The sequence below is a fragment of the Protopterus annectens genome, chromosome 6.part0, assembly GCF_019279795.1.
Source record: "Protopterus annectens isolate FY-2018-M chromosome 6.part0, PAN1.0, whole genome shotgun sequence".
In the NCBI taxonomy this organism is placed as follows: Eukaryota; Metazoa; Chordata; order Ceratodontiformes; family Protopteridae; genus Protopterus; species Protopterus annectens.
Genome location: NC_056737.1, coordinates 590,510,752 through 590,530,063, shown reverse-complemented (window position 1 = coordinate 590,530,063; position 19,312 = coordinate 590,510,752).

Here is a 19,312-nt window from a genome sequence, read left to right as displayed (position 1 = left end):
ACTCCAGCATTCATGAATGCTGTATCATTAAAATGTACTTCTTTGGCTCAGTGCACCAACCTTTTGGAAAAGCCCAGTGTACACCTGTTATTTTTGTGAAAATACTTTGTCAGACCCTAGACTTGATTCTTTTGTTATCTGCCTAAAGTTTTAAAAATATGGTATACAGTTTCATGTTGGTGCCCATCACTTACTACTTCTCTGTGGCTCCCTAATCTAATTGCACCCTACTCTGTCATAGTATCCCCATTTCCCATCACACTAACTGTAAGAGTGCTCTACCAGATTTGTAATTCTGCCCCCCCCCGCCAACAAACTGTAATACTAAGTAATTTCAGTATCAACATTATTGGTCCCGAGGCTAAAAAAATGGCACAAAATACTTCAGAGATCAGGACTAGAGCAATTAGTAAAACAGTCAACCAGATCAAACATACTCCCAGGAAATCGCTCTGCTTTAGATCTAATCACAATTCACACAAAACACTGATGTATTAACATTGATATACAACCAAACTGCATAACTGATCACTGCCCTGTTAACTCCTACTGGTCTTTTAAAACCAGAAAAAGGACACCTCAAATAATCATTGATAGCCCTTTCCCCAGAATACAAGTCAGTTACTGGATAATTATCTTCTAACTTTAGACTGGTCACACTTTTGCACTCTACATGATCCTAAAACTGTTCTGTCATTGTTCAGTAATATTCAGTTATACAATTCTCTCTAAATACCCTAAACAACTCTGCAAAGAAATAAAAAAAAAAAACCTTACAGGACACCCCGCAAAGGTAACCACCATGAAAAACTTCTCCAAAGCTGACTTTGGGCTTCTACAAACAGAGGTGGTTAACTTCACAGCACCCATGTCAATGGAAAATAGATGCATGACTGCTGAATCATACACCAATGCTCTGTACGAGCACATACACAAATGCATGGAACTAGCCATACCAAACAGAAGCAAGACGCTCTCCTCCAAAAAAGGAAGCCAATCTGATGGTCCCCTGCCATTAATAAACTCTACAACAGAAGGAAGAAACTGTTGCAGAAAAAGGTGATGTCTCAAGACTGGAAAAACTCCCTTATTAGCCTCAACAAAAAGTTGAGATCCCTCATCAAAACCTCTAAAGCCAGCTATGAAGGCAGAATTGTGGCAGAAGCTAAAAACAACCACAAAGCCTTCTATAGTTATAGCAAGAATCTCCATGGCAATGCCCATGTTTGCTCTGAATTACTGCACAATGTTACCTCCTATACTGAGCCAACAGATATTGCCAACATACTGGCCGACAGATTCAGTGCCAACTTTACCCCCCTCCCCACAATGACCAATCACAATACTGGAAGATTGCCAGGCACCCAGCATTACTGCACCACAGGTTAAAGCTGCATTGTCCAAGTCCAAGAATGCAACTTCCATGGGACCCGACAATACCCTGGATGTGCTCTGCATGAGCTACAAAGTGAACTGGCACCACATCTGTGTGCTCTGTTCAATCACAGCCTCACCTCAGGGTTTGTCCCTCCCAAATGGTGCACTGCCTACAGTCATCCTTCTCCATAAAGGGGGAGCGACATTAAGACTATGGGAATTATTGCTCCATTAGCCTGACGAGTCTGATATGTAAGGCTATGGAGCCGCATCATCATGGATCTAATTAACTAGGATATAGGGAATCTCCAAACTATAGATCCCACTGAATTTGGTTTTGTGAAAGGTAGATCATGCCTGCTCAACCTGGTTGACTTCTTTGAGTCAGTCACCAGAGCTGTGGATGAAGGCAAGGTAGTTCATACAGCCTACATCAATCTGGCCAAGGCCTTTGATACCATTCCCCACTCAGAAATTATTGATAAACTCACCAAACTTGGCATCAACCCCTATATCACTAGGTGAGTTGCAAACTGGCTCACAGATACAACCCACAATGTGAAAGTAGCGGACTCCAAGTCAGACTGCGGACCAGTCACGAGTGGAATCCCACAAGGATCAGTCTGGGGTCCTCTCTTGTTTGGCATCTACTTCTCAGAAGTCCAGCCCAACATGGAAGGACTCTGGCTGACCAAGTTCACAGATGACTGCAAGCTGGGAGCCATTATTAACTCCCCAAGTGATGTAGACATCCTACAGAAAGGCTTCACTGAGACCAATGATTAGTGTCGAATCCATCGCCTTAAATAGTGCAAAAGTCATAATGAAATATTTGGCAAAGAAGTGCTGATATATTGTTTTTTTTTTTTTTTTTTTGAAAAAGCAAATAATAATGTCTATCACACACCACACAGACCCCTACAATTTGAATTTAATTTGTTAGTATGAATGTCGGCTTTAATGATATACTTTAACCATAACTGTGTACACTCCTTTCAATGGAGGGGTGGCTGACTATATAAATAGAGAAAAACACAATCTCTTTGTGTTATTCATCAAAAGTGATACGACTTTTACTAAAAGTGATAACTCATATTACCTTGTGCAGCTGTTGTGTAACACAGACTATAATATATGCACAGGCACCAGAATGAATTATAAAAATGGACGTAGGACATGTACATCCCTAAGAGTCAGTCAGTAGTGAGGGACTGAAAAAGTAACCAAATGAGGAGAGTAAAACTAAATTCAGCAAATTAACAACAAAAATCGCAACACAATGGGGAGAATCATTGCCTAATTCCAGTTCTGCAGCTCTGACCACTTTTCATACAATTCTAAGCAATATATCTAAGCAATATATCTGCTGGCTCAACCAATTGCCCCAATGTTATTTCTCCACAGAGAACCATCACCACTAGTTGTCTATCCTCACCTGGGCAAACAAACACCTCCCAACAAAACACTTTTTAAAACACAAGTTAGCAAACAAGAGGTAAAAAAACCCCAAAAAAACAATTCGATTTCACAGGCCACAGCATCTTGCTGTACTAAGCAGCATTCAGACGCTCAACCAGTTCCCGGCTACGAAAAAGGAAAACACTGAGGTGTCAGGCGTTCCATGCTTTCTAGGTCCATTCTGTCTTCCATGCTGATACTTTAAACGCAACATAACATTCTCCGATTGGTTGCCACCACTTGCTTCCTGAAAAAAAACCAATCGGCTTGCTGTGATCGCAAGCATATACAAAGTTCATGGAAAGCGATTTTTTCATAAATTTTAAATATAAACATGAGGTTAAAAAGTTAATGGCTCTGGGAAGGGGACTCGGGTGGAATTAATGAGTTAAGCTTAATGCCAAAAAATGTGTCATTATCCCCTTTGGGAAAAACTCAGTTCCCACTAATTACCACATCGATGGGAGCCCACTGAACACTGAAGGGGTTATAATAGATCTGGGGACACAGGTTAACAGCAACCTCTCCTTCGACCACCACATTGCCACTGTGGTCAGAAAGTCCTTCTATGTGGCACATCTCATTACCAAGCGTTTCGCATCCAAGAAGAAAGAGGTCATCATCTCTCTCTACTCTTCCCTCATTAGGCCAATCATTGTGCATAATGCCTTAGTTGGTCTGTACCTCACTAGACACATGCAACAGCTGGAAAGGCTACAAAAGTACCTCATGAAGAGAAACCTAGGCTTTAAACACATGTCCTATATGGACAGACTCAAAAAGCTCCAACTATTCTCTGTCTCATATCGTCTACTAAGAGGTGATCTCTGCTTGACTTACAAAGCCAAGTCTGATCCAGCTCTGTTAGAAATGCTACATCTAAAGAAATCCAAATCCCTCCGCACCACACACTCCAGAGACCTCAACCTCATTGCCACAATCAACAGAACATGCTGGAGGAACAGGTTCATAACCCAGAGACTGCCCATGCTCTGGAATAGACTTCTCATACATGTCAAGCAGAGCACCTCACTGGTCCTATTCAAGAGAAATCTTAATGAGTTGATGGGAAATAGAAAGTTCACCCCAGGGATCACTGCAGTGGCTCTACTTGACAGAGGTACTGGGAACTAACGTTGGGCGACACGATGCCAGGGCACTTCTATGGGTTGGGGTTGTAAAAGCTCCAGGGCCATTAGCCTGATACACACTTATGAACCTATGAACAAATTATAAACCCCTCCCCAATCCTTCAACCCTACAACATAATGACCTTTCCAAATTCCCAAACAACTGCAAGAACTACCTTCTCTCCATTATAAATGCCATTAGTAACTCCTCCATCCCTTGCACCAACTTTCAGCCCTGTATATCTAATAATCATTTGCAACTATATCCCTAGCAACCTATGCAATTAACTTCTCCATGGTTTCAGTTAAGAAAACTAAATCTCTACTATCCAAATTAAATTTCTGGGGAGCAAAATTTGCCAGATTTCATCCTACCTTTCTGATACTTCCTGCTAAACATATTGACCAACCGCTAACACATATATGCAATTCATCTCTTAGAAACAGCAATGTTCTACCTGCCTTCATGCATTCTACAATCATATCGTTTGCAAAAATAAATTTATCCTCTCAACTCAAACAATGCAGATAATACAGACCATATCCAATTTGTATTCTAACAAAAATATTTGAAAAAATACTATAAAAACAACTTTTCAAGCATATCAATAACTTGGACTACTCTGTGACCAACGGTATGCATTCACAAACTGATTTATCACTATAACTACCCTTCTAACAGCCACTGATAATATATACAGCAGAATCAACAAGGGACATATTGCTGCAGGAATATTTGTAGACCTATCCAGAACATTTGAAACTGTTAACCCATAGCTTTCTTTTGCACAAACTCAAAACACTAAACTGTTGTGAGGATACAATAGCCTGGTTTAATAACTGTCTCAATGACAGGACAGTCTAAGTATGCTATAATAATATCTTTTTAGCTGTTGTAAGTATTAATACAGGTATTACCAAGATTCAGTCCCACTTCTTTTCTCAGTCATTATCAATGACCTTGCATTACATCTTCCACTCTATTACTTTGTATGCAGATGATTTACTTCTCCTGGATACAAACAAAACTCTTCAATTGCTCCAAACAAACTTGCAAACATAATGTTCTGATATTTTCGTTTGGCTTCAACAAAACAGATTACTAGTCAATGTAGCCAAGACTAATGTTATGTTTTTTTTTCTGGTGTAAAGAAACTTCAACCTGTACCACAACTAATAATTCAAGACACAAAAAGCAATACAATTCCCAGTGTAGAAGAGTAGTCATACCTAGGCTTAACCCTGGCTTGTCCTTCAACCTCAGTAATCGCACAGACAAAATTACTTCCAAAGTTCTTTCACAATTAAAGCTAAAGAATTTCCCAGTCACTGTCCCCAACTTCCCATAAATCTATAGCCCAGAGTATTATTTTCTTAAACTAGAATAGGTACTGCCACTACTCAGCATGAACTCCATCTGTAACTCAAAACGATACGTAAATTTGAATTCCTAACAGACGAAACAAAACATCAAAGTGATGTACTTTATGCAATGTGCTGGTTCTGTGCACCAGATAGAGCCACTCTCTGTCTGGGAACACTAACTTCAGAATTCTTAAAACAGGAAACTGCCTCCACTCAAAAGGAAACTATCTCTGAAAGACCAAAATTGCATTCTTAGAAACAGCCAACAAAATGTTCTTAACCTTCTTCTCTGTTCCAGGTTCAAACTTGCCATATGTGAAAAACTCTTCTCCAGAACAGGACCTGCACCATCAAAACAACAGGTCTATGTCACTTCAGCGAATACTGTTTTTAGTTCACTTACATCGTCGAACTGTTCATACTGAGATCGAGGTACAGTGAGGATCAGGAAATTTGCCCTTTCCCTATTGTAGTGCAATCTTGGAGGTGGTATATATAATTAATGTGGGGTGGGGGGTGCAGCCCCCCAGTGGTTTTCGATAAACGACATTTCTGATGAAATGCTGTTTGCTGAACTGTCACTTTGAGGTGATATAGACCCAAAACAACTATCTCATGACATTAAGTGCAATAATATAGTAGAAGCTTTCAAAAAAGATTTAAAAAGACTCCCTCTTTGAGGAAGCTAAATCCTCCTTGAAACAGGCTAACGCTGAATTTAATTTAATGAAATTCAAAAAACTTCATTTGTACATCACTGTATGTAATACTGTATGTAATAACTGTATATATTCATATGTTTATATTTTAATAGCATGTTTTTTTTAAAAGTGTTTGTTTTTGTCTTTCAGTTTGATATGTAACTTATTTGTCTTGATCTTATCTTACTGTAAATATATCACTGTACCCTGGCTGAAAAAAGATCAACTGACTAGCCCTACTACCCAATCATCAAACTGAAAATTAATAAAATAATTTTCTGGTGAAATGTATGTGAATGTATAGACTGGAAGATATGAATTTTCTAGCAGAAATACAGAATTTACATATTACTCCCAGGGGTACAATAGTTGGACAAATCTGGATAGAAATTATATTTCACAGAACCATGACATTTTTAAGTGAAAGCTTTGAAACACATCCAAAAACTATTTCTGATCATAAAGAAATAAGGACAAAGATAAAGATACAGGTCAATTAAGTACAAAGATATGAATTTAAAGACTTGACAGTTATTTGAAAAGATAGAAATTTCTTAAGAAAGAAGGTTAGTATTTTAAATGAAAATGGATTTAAAAACATGATAGAAACAAGGAGGAAAGAGATATGAAAAAGAAGTAATAAGAATTATTGAGAGGGGTTGCCAAAGTTGAAAGTATGTTGAAAAGAAACTATGGCAGAGAAAGATGAGGCTCAAAAATTATTATCTAAATGAAGGAAGGATGATATAAAAATAGTGATGTATAACCAATCAGCAAGGAAGTCTCCTGGAAAAGATGGTACTCCTGTGGAAGTTTGAAGGTTAGGCGAGAAGAAAGTGCTGAAGATTTGGCAGGCTTTGTTGAACAATATTTTAAAACGGAGAACAATGTTAGCATCTTGGAAGAAAACTGTGGTGGCTATATTACTCAAAGAGGGTAGCTTCATAGAGACCAATTTAAATTTTAAACCATGATTATAAAGTGCTTATGCTGCCAAAGTGATAGATATGATCTATGTAGTTTTGTGGAAGGAAGGTGAATATTAATAGAACAATAAAGATTCAGAGGAAAGTATAGAAAATACCATTACTGCTGATCGGTCTTGATGCAGATAAAGCATTTGGCAAAAGCTGGAATTTTATAATTAGGGTAATGGTAACACCTGTGTTCCCTGATAGAACTAAAGTGTTAATAAGGAGGATATATGAAGGGTCAGAGTGAAGAATTAAGGTGGGAGGGTGCCTCTGTAACAAGCTGTACTTGACCAATAGAACCAAACACAGATGTCCTATTTCTCTCTTCTTATTTGCTTTATATTAAGAACCATTAGCAAAGAAAATAAGGGACTCACAAATTTAAGGATATCACTGGTATGGTAATCCAGAAATGTTAGTTTTATTTGCAGATGATAGTATTTTTCAGTTGATAGATCCAGAAAAGGACAGTTTGATGTTGTGGAACACTTTGAGACAGTTTCAAGTATTTTCAGGACATAAAATGAATGAAGATAAACAAAGGCTATAGCACTAAACTATGTTGCAATACATGAATTGCTTCAACAATACCCATATTTTCAAGGACATGACAAGAATGAAGAATTTAGGTATAATAATTAAAAGGATTATATTATGGCAGCTGATGATATGTGAGAAGACACTAAACAAACGATAATACAAACATTTTGATTATGGATATGTATATTAAGATACATGCAATGAAGATGATTTTAGTCCCACTGGCTTTGTATATACATCAGACATATTTTTATCTACCAGAGGAGAAGTTGTGGGTGATAATTAATGAAGCTGAAGATATTTATCTGGGAGGGGAATAGGTCAAAACATATGTGGGGCAAGTTGATTCTTTCCACAAATCAACATGATTTAAGATTACTTGATTTCAAGGGATACTTTAGAGCTATGCAGTTAAGTCTCATATATATATATATATATATATATATATATATATATATATATATATATACACATTATACCAGTCTAATCTGAGCATCTTTCTCAACCATCTGAAGTCCAATTTTATTAGCTTTTGGAGGAAAACTTTATTAGAAACAGCCCTGACACCACTGGGAACTGTTTCTCTGATCAGAAAAGTTGTGCTTTTGTTTTTCTTTTTGTTTTTTTTTTTTACAAGCAAGGGGTAAGACTTGGGTGATACCAGGAGCCATGCCAAAATCATTCTGGTACATTCCAGACTCCATACTTGTGCTACCAATAGCCAGATTGTAAATGGACATTCTGGTAATACCTGAGGAACCTATAGCAATATCATCTTTATTCAGTGGAGAAGGTGGTACTAGTCATGCCTGCTGTTTAAAAGAAATTCACATGGTGCATATCATGGAGGTTAGATAATCTGAGTATGCCTTTCATAAACCCAACCAAGCTGAGCAGTTCTACCTCCAAACTCCACATATGGAAACTAGAACTGGAGGTCTTCTGCAATTTTAATATGGCACTCCAGAGACAGATCTGCTCGCTTCACCAGTTTGGAAATTCTGTATCAGAAACCCATGCAAGGACAAATGGGCAGTAAATGCTTTCTTTTTTTTTCAAAACAGGTTTATTGTTTTAACATATAAGAGAAATATCATAACAATTTTATACAAGTAATTAAAAATAGGTATTATTATAATATTCAACAAAACAACTAAAGTATTTACAAAGACATCCACTACAATCAGATAAATTAATTAAACTAAAATACCATGCTATTGAAATTAAAATTTTTTTAACTGGGCAGTAAATGCTTTCTCACTGCAGAGGAAAAAGGGGATCCTGCATATGTCCACTCCCTTTTCACTCAACCTATTGCCCTCTTCAAGTCAACAGAGGGTCAGTGTCTTCTGAATAGCTCCGCTTTGGCCAAGACAGCAATAGTTATCCCAGATAGGGCAGTTAAGCAGGGAAGAATCACTGATTCTTCCAGTCTCACGTATGTTGTTAACCTGGTATAGAGGAGAGTTAGTTCACCCAAGTGTAAATATTATCTATCCTTCACAGTATATCTGTAGCTTACTTATGCTCATGTCTGCATTTGTTCTATTTTTCATTTGTCTCTATATCTCTGTACAATATAGGAATTTTTAAAAATGTCCTCCTCCTGCTGCCTGCTTTTCTTTGACTATTTTATTTTAAGAAAGAATATTCATTCCCCAGTGCTATCCATTCTTTTCATCTCTTACTGCATTGAAATGTACTACTTCCATTTCCGAAGGGAGACAGATAACTTGAGATGGATGTTCCACAATCATTATTTACTTAATCCTATCTCCTACTGGGTTACATATCCTTGTGCATTATATACATTGTGCTAATGATTTCTTAGTTGAGGGTACACTTTTAGAACACAGTGACATTTGCTGTAAATCCTTTTTCCTTGTCTAATGCTTCATATAAGGCTCTAGACTCCCTGCTATACTGTTTTCATGGCTTCATTCACAGCTGTATGCTCCCAAATATAAGCCACTAAGGTATATCTTCAAAAAGTTGTAGATTATGAGTGCTGGTGTAGCAGCCTCTTCAGCTGATTCTAATTGTAATATATTTAAGTCATTTCAGAAAGGTCATCACTTATTTATGTTTGCATTTTTGTCTTTAGTTATTAAGTATGTGTTCCTTCTTTTCATTCTACAAGTGTTCAGGAATTATCCTGGGTATAGTGGGAATACATAGTTTTACATCAGACATAACCACAGGTTTACATAGGTCTACCTCCTAAGTTGTCATTGTATTCATGACTACATCTTACTTTGTTGAATAATATGTAGCTGATGTGGACATTACTTCATAGTCATGAGTGACTGTTATACTTTAAAATCCATTTTATTTTAGTATCTGGCATAGCCGGCCTTAGGCATAGGCCAACTAGTTGGCTGTCTAGGGTGCCGCTGTAGCAGGGGTGCTTTTCCAGTAATCTGGATGGTGTAGGTAGACTAGGTTGGGGTACAGGATAGTGTTGGGGGGGGCTCTGTGGAGACCTTTTGCCTAGGGCAGCAGTTGAGTAAAGGCTGGTCCTGATCTGGTGATCCTTTTACGGAAATATTTACCAAGGCACTATATGACCTGAGATTAGATTCATTGTTAAGCAACTCTGTCATCCAGTCTGAAGGTCAATGACATTAATCTGTTGTATTTTATCTATTGTTTTGGAAAATCTGGGAATAAAATTTCAAGAGCAATTTGATAGGCATATGACTTTCGTCAATCCACCCACTTTAGGCTTTCACTGGTTCTTGCTTATTTCTTATTACTGTTTTCTTTTGACAAAAACTTATGTCCTTGTGAAATACTGTGTCCTACAATTTTACTGTCGGCTGCCCTGTTTGTTCTTTTGTGGCTTAACACTCCTTTGAGTAATACCTGATAAATCCAGAAAAGGAAACCTCACTGTTGTGGAACATTTTGAGACAGTTTCAAGTCTTTTCAGGATATAAAAATTAATGAAGATAAAGTAAACACTATAGCTATAAATTATATACCCACAAATGAATTGGTTCAGCAATACCCATATTTATGAGGGACATGATAAGATGAAGTATTTGTAACAGTATGGATTAAAAAGGCTTGTGTTATGGCAGCTAAGACTACGTGGGAAGAGACTACACAAATGATAATTCAAAAACTGAGAAACTGGAAGCTCCTGTTTATGGATATGCATAGCAAGGTGTAAGCAGAGAAAAAGTTTTTAGTCCCTTTAGTTTTATATAGGAGTCAGGCATATTTTTATTAACCAGAGGAGAAGTTGTAAACAATAATTAATAAAGAGCTGAATGAATTTATCTGGGAAGGAAAGAGAGCAAGCATTAAGTATGATAAATTGATTCTTCCAATAGAACTAGGCAGTTTAGGATTATCTGATTTGAAGGGATAATTTAGAGCTACACAGTTAAGGCTCATATAGATAACAGAACCAGAAGGTTATCATTCAAAATAGAACGGGATGATAATGAATCTGGGAGGAAGTGCAAGAATTAAAGAGAGAATGGGATTTTTGACACATATGCTTAAGGAGAGTAACAACATTCATACAAAATATACTCATAAAGTAGCAGAAACTATTCAAGAACTCAGCCAACACAAGAATGGAGAAAATAAATTTTGCCAATAGAGATGACTGCAAGTACGGGTACATAAAATAGGCAAGAGTGAGCTGTACTTACTAGAGAAAACTGGCAAAAGAAACGAGGTAATGTGAGCAAATAGAGAGGGAAACGTAACTGAGTGAGATGAGGGCAAGAAGACATTTGGACTGCAGACTAGAGAATGCCCTTCCTACCATAAATTGATATCTGAGCATAGGCAAAGAAAAAGGGATATAGAATCTTAAGTGAAAGGCCTGCTCTGGTAGAGTTTTTAGTTGAAGCTAGACAAGAAGCTGCTGTTAAAAAATGGATAATTAGTAGGGCATATAAAATATTGCATGATAACTATAAAAATCAATCAGAGGAGAATAGAAAATATTGAGAAGGGAAACTGGAAAAGCAATTTGCATTAAAAAAAGACGGCATATGCATGGCTCCCAAGTATGCAACAAACTGCCGATAGTTTAGGATCTTCACTTGTAAATGTTTGCATAAGTATTTTTATACCCCAAGCAGGCGTAAAAAATGTTTCCTTTGGTAGATAGCAAATATTGGAGGTGCAAAGGGGAAGGATGAGATAATTGGGAACATATATTTTGGGAGTGTAATGAGTTGGCAGATGTTAAAAATTCCCTAAAAATTCCTTACAGAGTACTCTGTCAGAAATACTGGATGAGCAAATGGCTGTAAGTAAGGAATTGATTCTTATGAGATGGGGCATAGGATCTGACCAGCCTAGACATAGTAATTATTTATTAGGTTTAATTCTGTTGGTTGTCAAAAAAGCAATTACTAGAAAATGGAAATCAAAGTCTAAACCAACTATATTTAAAGTACTGAATATTATAAAATAGATAAAAGAAATGGAAGAGTGATCTTTAGAAAAGGGAAGGAGAAATTGTATAGAAATAAATGGAAATGAGTTGGAAAACTACATGCAGAATAATGTTCAGGAGGAGGAGGTGTGGAGTTTAAGGGAAGGCAGGAATTAAGCAATTTATGTAATGCTGGACTGACATCTGGCCCAGATGACATACCTGTGGAAGCATGGAGGTGTTTAGGTGAAATGGCAGTGGAGTTTTTAACCAGATTGTTTAATGAAATCTTGGAAAGAGAAAGGATGCCTGAGGAATGGAGAAAAAGTGTTTTGGTACTGATTTTTAAGAATAAGGGTGATGTGCAGAGCTGTAGTAACTACAGAGGGATTAAATTAATCAGTTACAGCATGAATTTATGGGAAAGAGTAGTGGAAGCAAGGTTAAGAAGGGACGTGATGATTAGTGATCAGCAGTATGGTTTCATGCCAGGAAAGAGCACTACAGATGCGATCTTTGCTCTGAGAATGTTGATGGAGAAGTACAGAGAATGTCGGAAGGAGTTACATTGTGTTTTTGTAGACTTAGAGAAAGCATATGACAGGGTGCCTAGAGAGGAGTTGTGGTATTGTATGAGGAAGTCAGGAGTGTCAGAAAAGTATGTAAGAGTGGTACAGGATATGTACGGGGGTAGTGTGACAGCGGTGAGGTCTGCGGTGGGAGTGACAGATGCATTTAAGGTGGAGGTGGGGTTACATCAAGGATCAGCTCTGAGCCCTTTCTTATTTGCCATGGTGATGGACAGGTTGACAGACGAGATCAGACAGGAGTCCCCGTGGATTATGATGTTTGCAGATGACATTGTGATCTCTAGTGAGAGTAGGGAACAGGTGGAGGAGACCCTGGAGAGATGGAGATATGCTCTAGAGAGAAGAGGAATGAAGGTCAGCAGGACTAAGACAGAATATATGTGTGTGAATGAGAGGGAGGATAGAGGAATGGTGAGGATGCAAGGAGTAGAGGTGGCAAAGGTGGATGAGTTTAAATACTTGGGGTCTATAGTTCAAAGTAACGGTGAGTGTGGAAGAGAGGTGAAGAAGAGAGTACAGGCAGGATGGAGTGGGTGGAGAAGAGTGTCAGGAGTGATTTGTGACAGACAAGTACCTGTAAGAGTGAAATGGAAGGTCTACAAGAGGGTAGTGAGACCAACTATGTTATATGGGTTGGAGACAGTGGCATTGACAAAAAGGCAGGAGTTTGAGCTGGATGTGGCAGAATTAAAGATGTTAAGATTTGCACTGGGTGTGACGAGGGTGGACAGGATTAGGAATAAGTATATTAGAGGGTCAGCCCAGGTTGGTAGGTTTGGAGACAAAGCCAGAGAGGCACGATTACGTTGGTTTGGACATGTGCTGAGGAGGGATGCTGAGTATATTGGGAAAAGGATGCTAAGGATGAAGCTACCAGGTAACAGGAAAAGAGGAAGGCCTAAGATAAGGTTTATGGATGTGGTGAGAGAAGACATGAAGGTGGTTGGTGTGACAGAGCAAGATGCAGTGGACAGGAAGAAATCGAAATAGGTGATCTGCTGTGGCGACCCCTAGCGGGAACAGCCGAAAGAAGATGATGATGATGATGTAGTGCTGGACTGATGATAGTTACAAGGAAATAAAAGTTATGTGATGTATTTGTAGACATCATGTGTTTGAGGGAATTGAGTATGTGACAGTTTGTATGTATTAAAATGCACTGTGTACTGTGAACTTTGAGTGAACTCTGAGCAATGAGAAAATTCTGAAAACAAGAGTCTGCCTTAAAGCAGGAAATGTGCCTTTTATGGAAATGCATCCGATTTTCTTTCTTTGCCCAGAGATATGATGATGTGAATTGTCTTATGTTTATGGGTAAACCTTTGATTGGTTAATTGCCCTGTATAATGACCTAATTGGTTCATTTTTATATTTTTGTACTGTCAGCAATATCACCAGAATATAAGCTTGTTTATTCCTTTGTTCTGGGAGTCTCCCTGGTACTTTCCATTAGGCTCCCGCATGTGTGTACTGTAGATAATAAAAACCACTGAAAGAGAGAAAGAACTGTATCTGTCTTTATTTTTAAAGTATTCTGAAATGTAACAATTGGTGCCGTTTTCTCGGATCTGAATTGGGAACAAGCTGCAGCAGTCAGGAAGTGGAAGAAATACTGCTAATGAAAGGGCCCATAACAGATTTTTCTGTTTTTGCAGTGTTTCTTTCATCTCTCTGTCTGCCTGCTTTAAAGATTTGAATTTTTTTTTTTATGCAGAAAAAGATATAATTTCTCTCATTCAGTTGTTTTGAGGTAAGTGGCATGCATTTCTTTTCTGCTATTAAATGTGCAGTATGTGTGTGGGGTAATGTGGAAATACTGGCATCATACGTATGAAAGGAGGAATGATAGTGGGGTAAAAATACGTTTATATAATGCCTTAGCTAAACCTGTGTTAAACAAGTATAGCTTATTGAGTGAAAATGGGAGCGAGTGCGGGAAAAATAAATGAGCCAGAAAGAGGTACATTAGCTGGTTATATGTTTTATCATGTGTCCCGGGAAGTTGTATGTTTTTAAATCAGTGGATCGCCCTAACTAAAAATGTCGGTAACCTTGCTTTTCCTGAAAATGGTAGCTTTAATAAAGATATATTGATTAATTTGCAAAAGAAGTTAAAAAAGAAAGGAAGATTACCAGGGTTGTGTTGGGCAGCTTTTAATGATTGGATGTGTGAAGCTAAAGAAAGGGAAAAGGATTCGGTTGTCAGTAGTCTTAAAGATAATCAAAAGAAACTCAAAGAGCAGATAAAGGAACTGTGACATACTGCGACAAATCTAGATGTAGAAAACGGTAAATGCTTAAAGGAACCGCCCTTTAAGGGATTATATCCTGTAAAAGAATTAAGTAAATTAGAAATAACTGAATCATCTGAGGATGATAACCCCTGGTTTTCCCCACTCCCTACGGCTCCTCCACCGCTATATCAGCCCTCACAGGTTCAAGACAGAGCAGTGAGCTCTACAACAGAGGACGGAGGCTGGCGGGGAGAAGAGCACACCGCACTCGACTCTGGAAGCGGAACTCAGGCAATGGGAAGTCAGCCTAGTAGACCGCTTATAGAGCAACCTGACCAAACAGATACAAGTAAACCATCACCTAGACTAACCCGCTTGAAGACAAAAAAGCAGTAGAAAAGAAAAGCACAAATGCTTTTTGACCCGAAGTCTAGCCAGTCGAAAAAATATTATAATAAAAAGGCGTATATTTACACAAGGGTAAAATTTACAAACAATGTCCAATTGTAATTGAAGACAAAGATGATTACAGTGGGCCGGACAAATTTAATTCAGACTCTGACACTGAATCGGGCACTAGCCCATCAGATGAAGAGAAAGTATTTCCATTGAGAGAAGTCCCAAACCCAGCACAAGCTAGAGATGCGGGACAACTGGCTACAGTAGTGGTGCCTAGGGCGTGGTCAGCAGTTGATTTTCAAGCCATCACCAAATCACTTCCGCCTATTCGTAATAACCCAGCGAAGTTTCAACGCGTATTGGCAGGACATATCTGTTTGCAAAATCCTACCATAGAAGAGGTTAGAGCTGTCCTCCAATATGCTGTCCCAGCCGATCTCATGAAACGTATCTGGGATCATGCTAATGTTCCTACACCAATACTAAAGCACAATATGCAAGGGGAGAATGGATTTGAAGCAGTTAGACAACGTATAGTTGATTCTATCACTGTAATAGTGCCACCTACCCCCAATTGGTCAAAAATTAAATCAGTCATACAGAAAGAGGATGAGCCTATAGACGAATACTTGCATCGACTCACTGAAGCCTTTGAGGCATATTCTAGGTACCCAGAGCCCACCGAAGGACCAGCACAAAGCGGACTGTCAGCTGCCTTTGTGGATGGGCTACGCCCTCAATTGAGGGACACGTTGAATGAAGTATGTTTAAACTGGCCTAGCTTGGGCTTGCATGAGTTAGTCCAGCAGGTACAATACCTGTCTGGCCATTTAGCTAAAGAACAGAAGGATTTACAGGAGAAATTAGTAAAAGCACAAATCCAAATGTGTAATGCTTTTGGTCAATGGGGTAGAGGACGAGGGCGAGGAAGAGGGAGGGGTGGACGCCAAGGACCAGGAAATTAGAATAGACAAAACTGGCAGGGAACACAGTAGGCTCCACCCCAAAATTCTAGTAATCAGACTGAATGTTTCAACTGTGGCCAACCAGGCCATTAGAAAAATGAGTGTCCATATTTGGCTGAGCAACCTGCACCATACACTGATACGTCACAACAGTGGAATTCTAGTTGGACACCGTCCAATTGACAGCAACCAAAATGAAGGTTTCCTGAACAGAAACAACAGCAATTGTGTCCTTTTCTTCCTGTGGATCAGGATGGACCACATGTCATGTTACTGGTTAAAAATAAACCCTATCCATTTTTAATTGATACTGGAGCAAACTAAATCCATGTTAGCTGGCAAAGCAGCCATGAATGTTCCCCTCTCTGACAAAATAACTAGAGGGGTGGGTGTCTCTGGTATACCTATTGAATACTCCAAAACTATTCCAGTCCCAGTCACGTTGGGACCTCTGCAGGATAACCATGCATTCCTAGTAGGACCTTCAGCACCTTTAAATCTATTAGGAAGAGATTTGCTTTGCAAAATGGGGGCTACCATTTTTTGCACAGTGGATGGAGTTTATCTCCAAGTACCTTCAAACCAACAAGATAGTACCCTGGCAGCTTTGGATGACTCTGTCATCTTACAGATGATGTGGTTTCAGCCAAATTCTAGCAGACACAAGTATTTACATTCCCTACCCTCTCACCTGTGGACTACTCATGACAATGATGTAGGATTTTTAACCTCAGCTACTCCTGTAAAAATAACCCTAAAACCAGGAGCAAAGTTACCACGAGTGCCACAGTACTCTTTGACGACTGAGGCTATATCTGGTATTGCCCCTGTTATTTCTGTGTTGGAATGACAAGGGATCATAGTACCTACCACAAGTCCATGTAACACCCCAATATTACCGGTGAAGTAACCCGGCAAACAAGCTTACAGATTTGTGCAAGATTTGCAGGAGGTTAACAAAGCTGTTTTGCCTGTCTTCCCGATCGTACCAAACCCAGCTACTATTTTAAGCTGTATCCCACCTACTGCAAAATATTTCACTGTAATAGATATCTCATCAGCTTTTTTCTCTATTCCAGTGCATCCCGACAGTCAGTATTTATTTGCATTTACCTACAAGGGTCAACAGTATACTTGGACTCGATTGCCCCAGGGATATGTAGAATCTCCAACCTTATTTTCTAGAGAGATGCATAGACAGTTACAGGATCTACGACTACCATCATGTTCAGTTCTAGTCCAATATGTAGACGATATTCTTATAGCTTCGCCAGACAGTAACTCATGTACGGAAGATTCTCTTCTAGTGCTAAACTTTTTAGCTATGCGCGGATTTAAAGTAAATAAATCAAAATTACAATTTTGTCAGGAAAAGGTGCAATATTTGGGACATATTATTACAATGGGCTGTCGTCAAATGCTCCCAAATCGTATAACTTCTATTCAAAAGGCCCCACACCCTATAACTCAGAGACAGCTTAGAGGATTCCTTGGCCTAGCAGGATACTGCAGAAAGTGGGTACCTAATTTTTCAGAAATTTCAGCCCCCCTGTTACAACTTTCAAAAAAGGATATCACGGAACCTTTACCCTGGACATCACAACACAATGAGGCTTTTCAGGCTATCAAGACAGCCTTAGTAAATCCTCCTGCCTTAGGATTGCCAGATTATTCCAAACCATTTGTTTTCTTTTGCTGTGAGCGAAACAAAACTGCCTTGGGTCTCTTAGCCCAGCAACGCACTGGAGGCTACTGGCCTATTGCTTACTATAGCACTCAATTAGATCCGGTTGCCTCTGGTTACCCAGCTTGCTTACGGGCCATAGCAACTGCTGCTGTTTTGGTTGACATGGCAGCTCCACTAACCCTGGGACATGATACAATATTAGCAGTCCCACATGCAGTTCAAGCGTTACTTTTGAAAACAAAAACACAGTATCTCTCGAATGCTCGCCTTCCTAAATATGAATTGAGATTAATAAATAATCCCGCCCTGCAAGTCATACGCTGCTCACCACTGAACCCTGCCTCTTTAATACTAACATCGGATGAGGGCGAACCACATGATTGTGTGCTTGTAGTTAACTCTGCTCTTTCTCCTAGGTTACACTTGTATGACACTCCTTTGCAAAATCCTGATTTGGTTCTCCTTGTTGATGGATCCTGCTTACGTACAACCTCTGGAGAATTCCAAGCAGCTTGGTCAGTCTGTACTCTGACTGAAGTTTTAAGATCAGCATGATTACCTCCAGGCACTTCGGCGCAGGCTGCGGAACTAGTGGCATTATCGAATGCATGCAAAATAGCTAAGGACAAGTCCGTTACTATATATACTGACTCCCATTATGCCCATGGTGTTGTTCATGATTTTGGTATACTATGGAAAGAACGAGGGTTTTTAACTTCTTCCGGGTCACCCGTTAAAAAACATTTTTATATTAATAACCTGTTACAAGACTTATTGTTACCATTTGAAAGTGCTGTTGTTAAATGCGCAGCCCATCAATCTAATGACTCTTTTGAAACTAAGGGCAATAATTTTGCTGACTGGGCTGCAAAACAGGCTGCTTTCTCACAAACTGTTCAGGGAAATTTTTTACAGCCTCTGCAACCAATAACTACTTTTGATACTACAGTGTTGAGAGCTTTACAGGATGAAGCTCCAGAATCAGAAAGAAAATCATGGCTAGCTCAAGGTTGTTTTAAACGTTCTGATCTCATTTGGCAACATCCAGATGGCAGACTGCTCTGCCCAATATCCATGTTAAATTCTCTTATAAAAGCATATCACTTGCCAGCTCATGTTGGGGTACAAGCGCTAATAAAACAAATCCAAAAGGATTGGTTTGCCCCAGGACTTTCTGCTTCTGTACAACATTTTTTGAGCACGTGCTCCACTTGTTTACAGTATAACATTTCAAAAGGCACTATGGCTCCCACACAACCACTGCCAAAACCATTGGGACCATTTTGCGCTTTGCAATGGGATTTTATTGAACTTCCGCCTTGTGCTCATTTCAAATATGTTTTAACTGTTGTTGATGTTTTTTCTGGATGGTTAGAAGCCTACCCTTGCACTAAGAATAATGCTATTTCAGTTGCTAAGAAACTTTGTTATGAATTGATACCTCATTTTGGTGTTCCCTGTCACATATATTCCGACCGTGGAACACATTT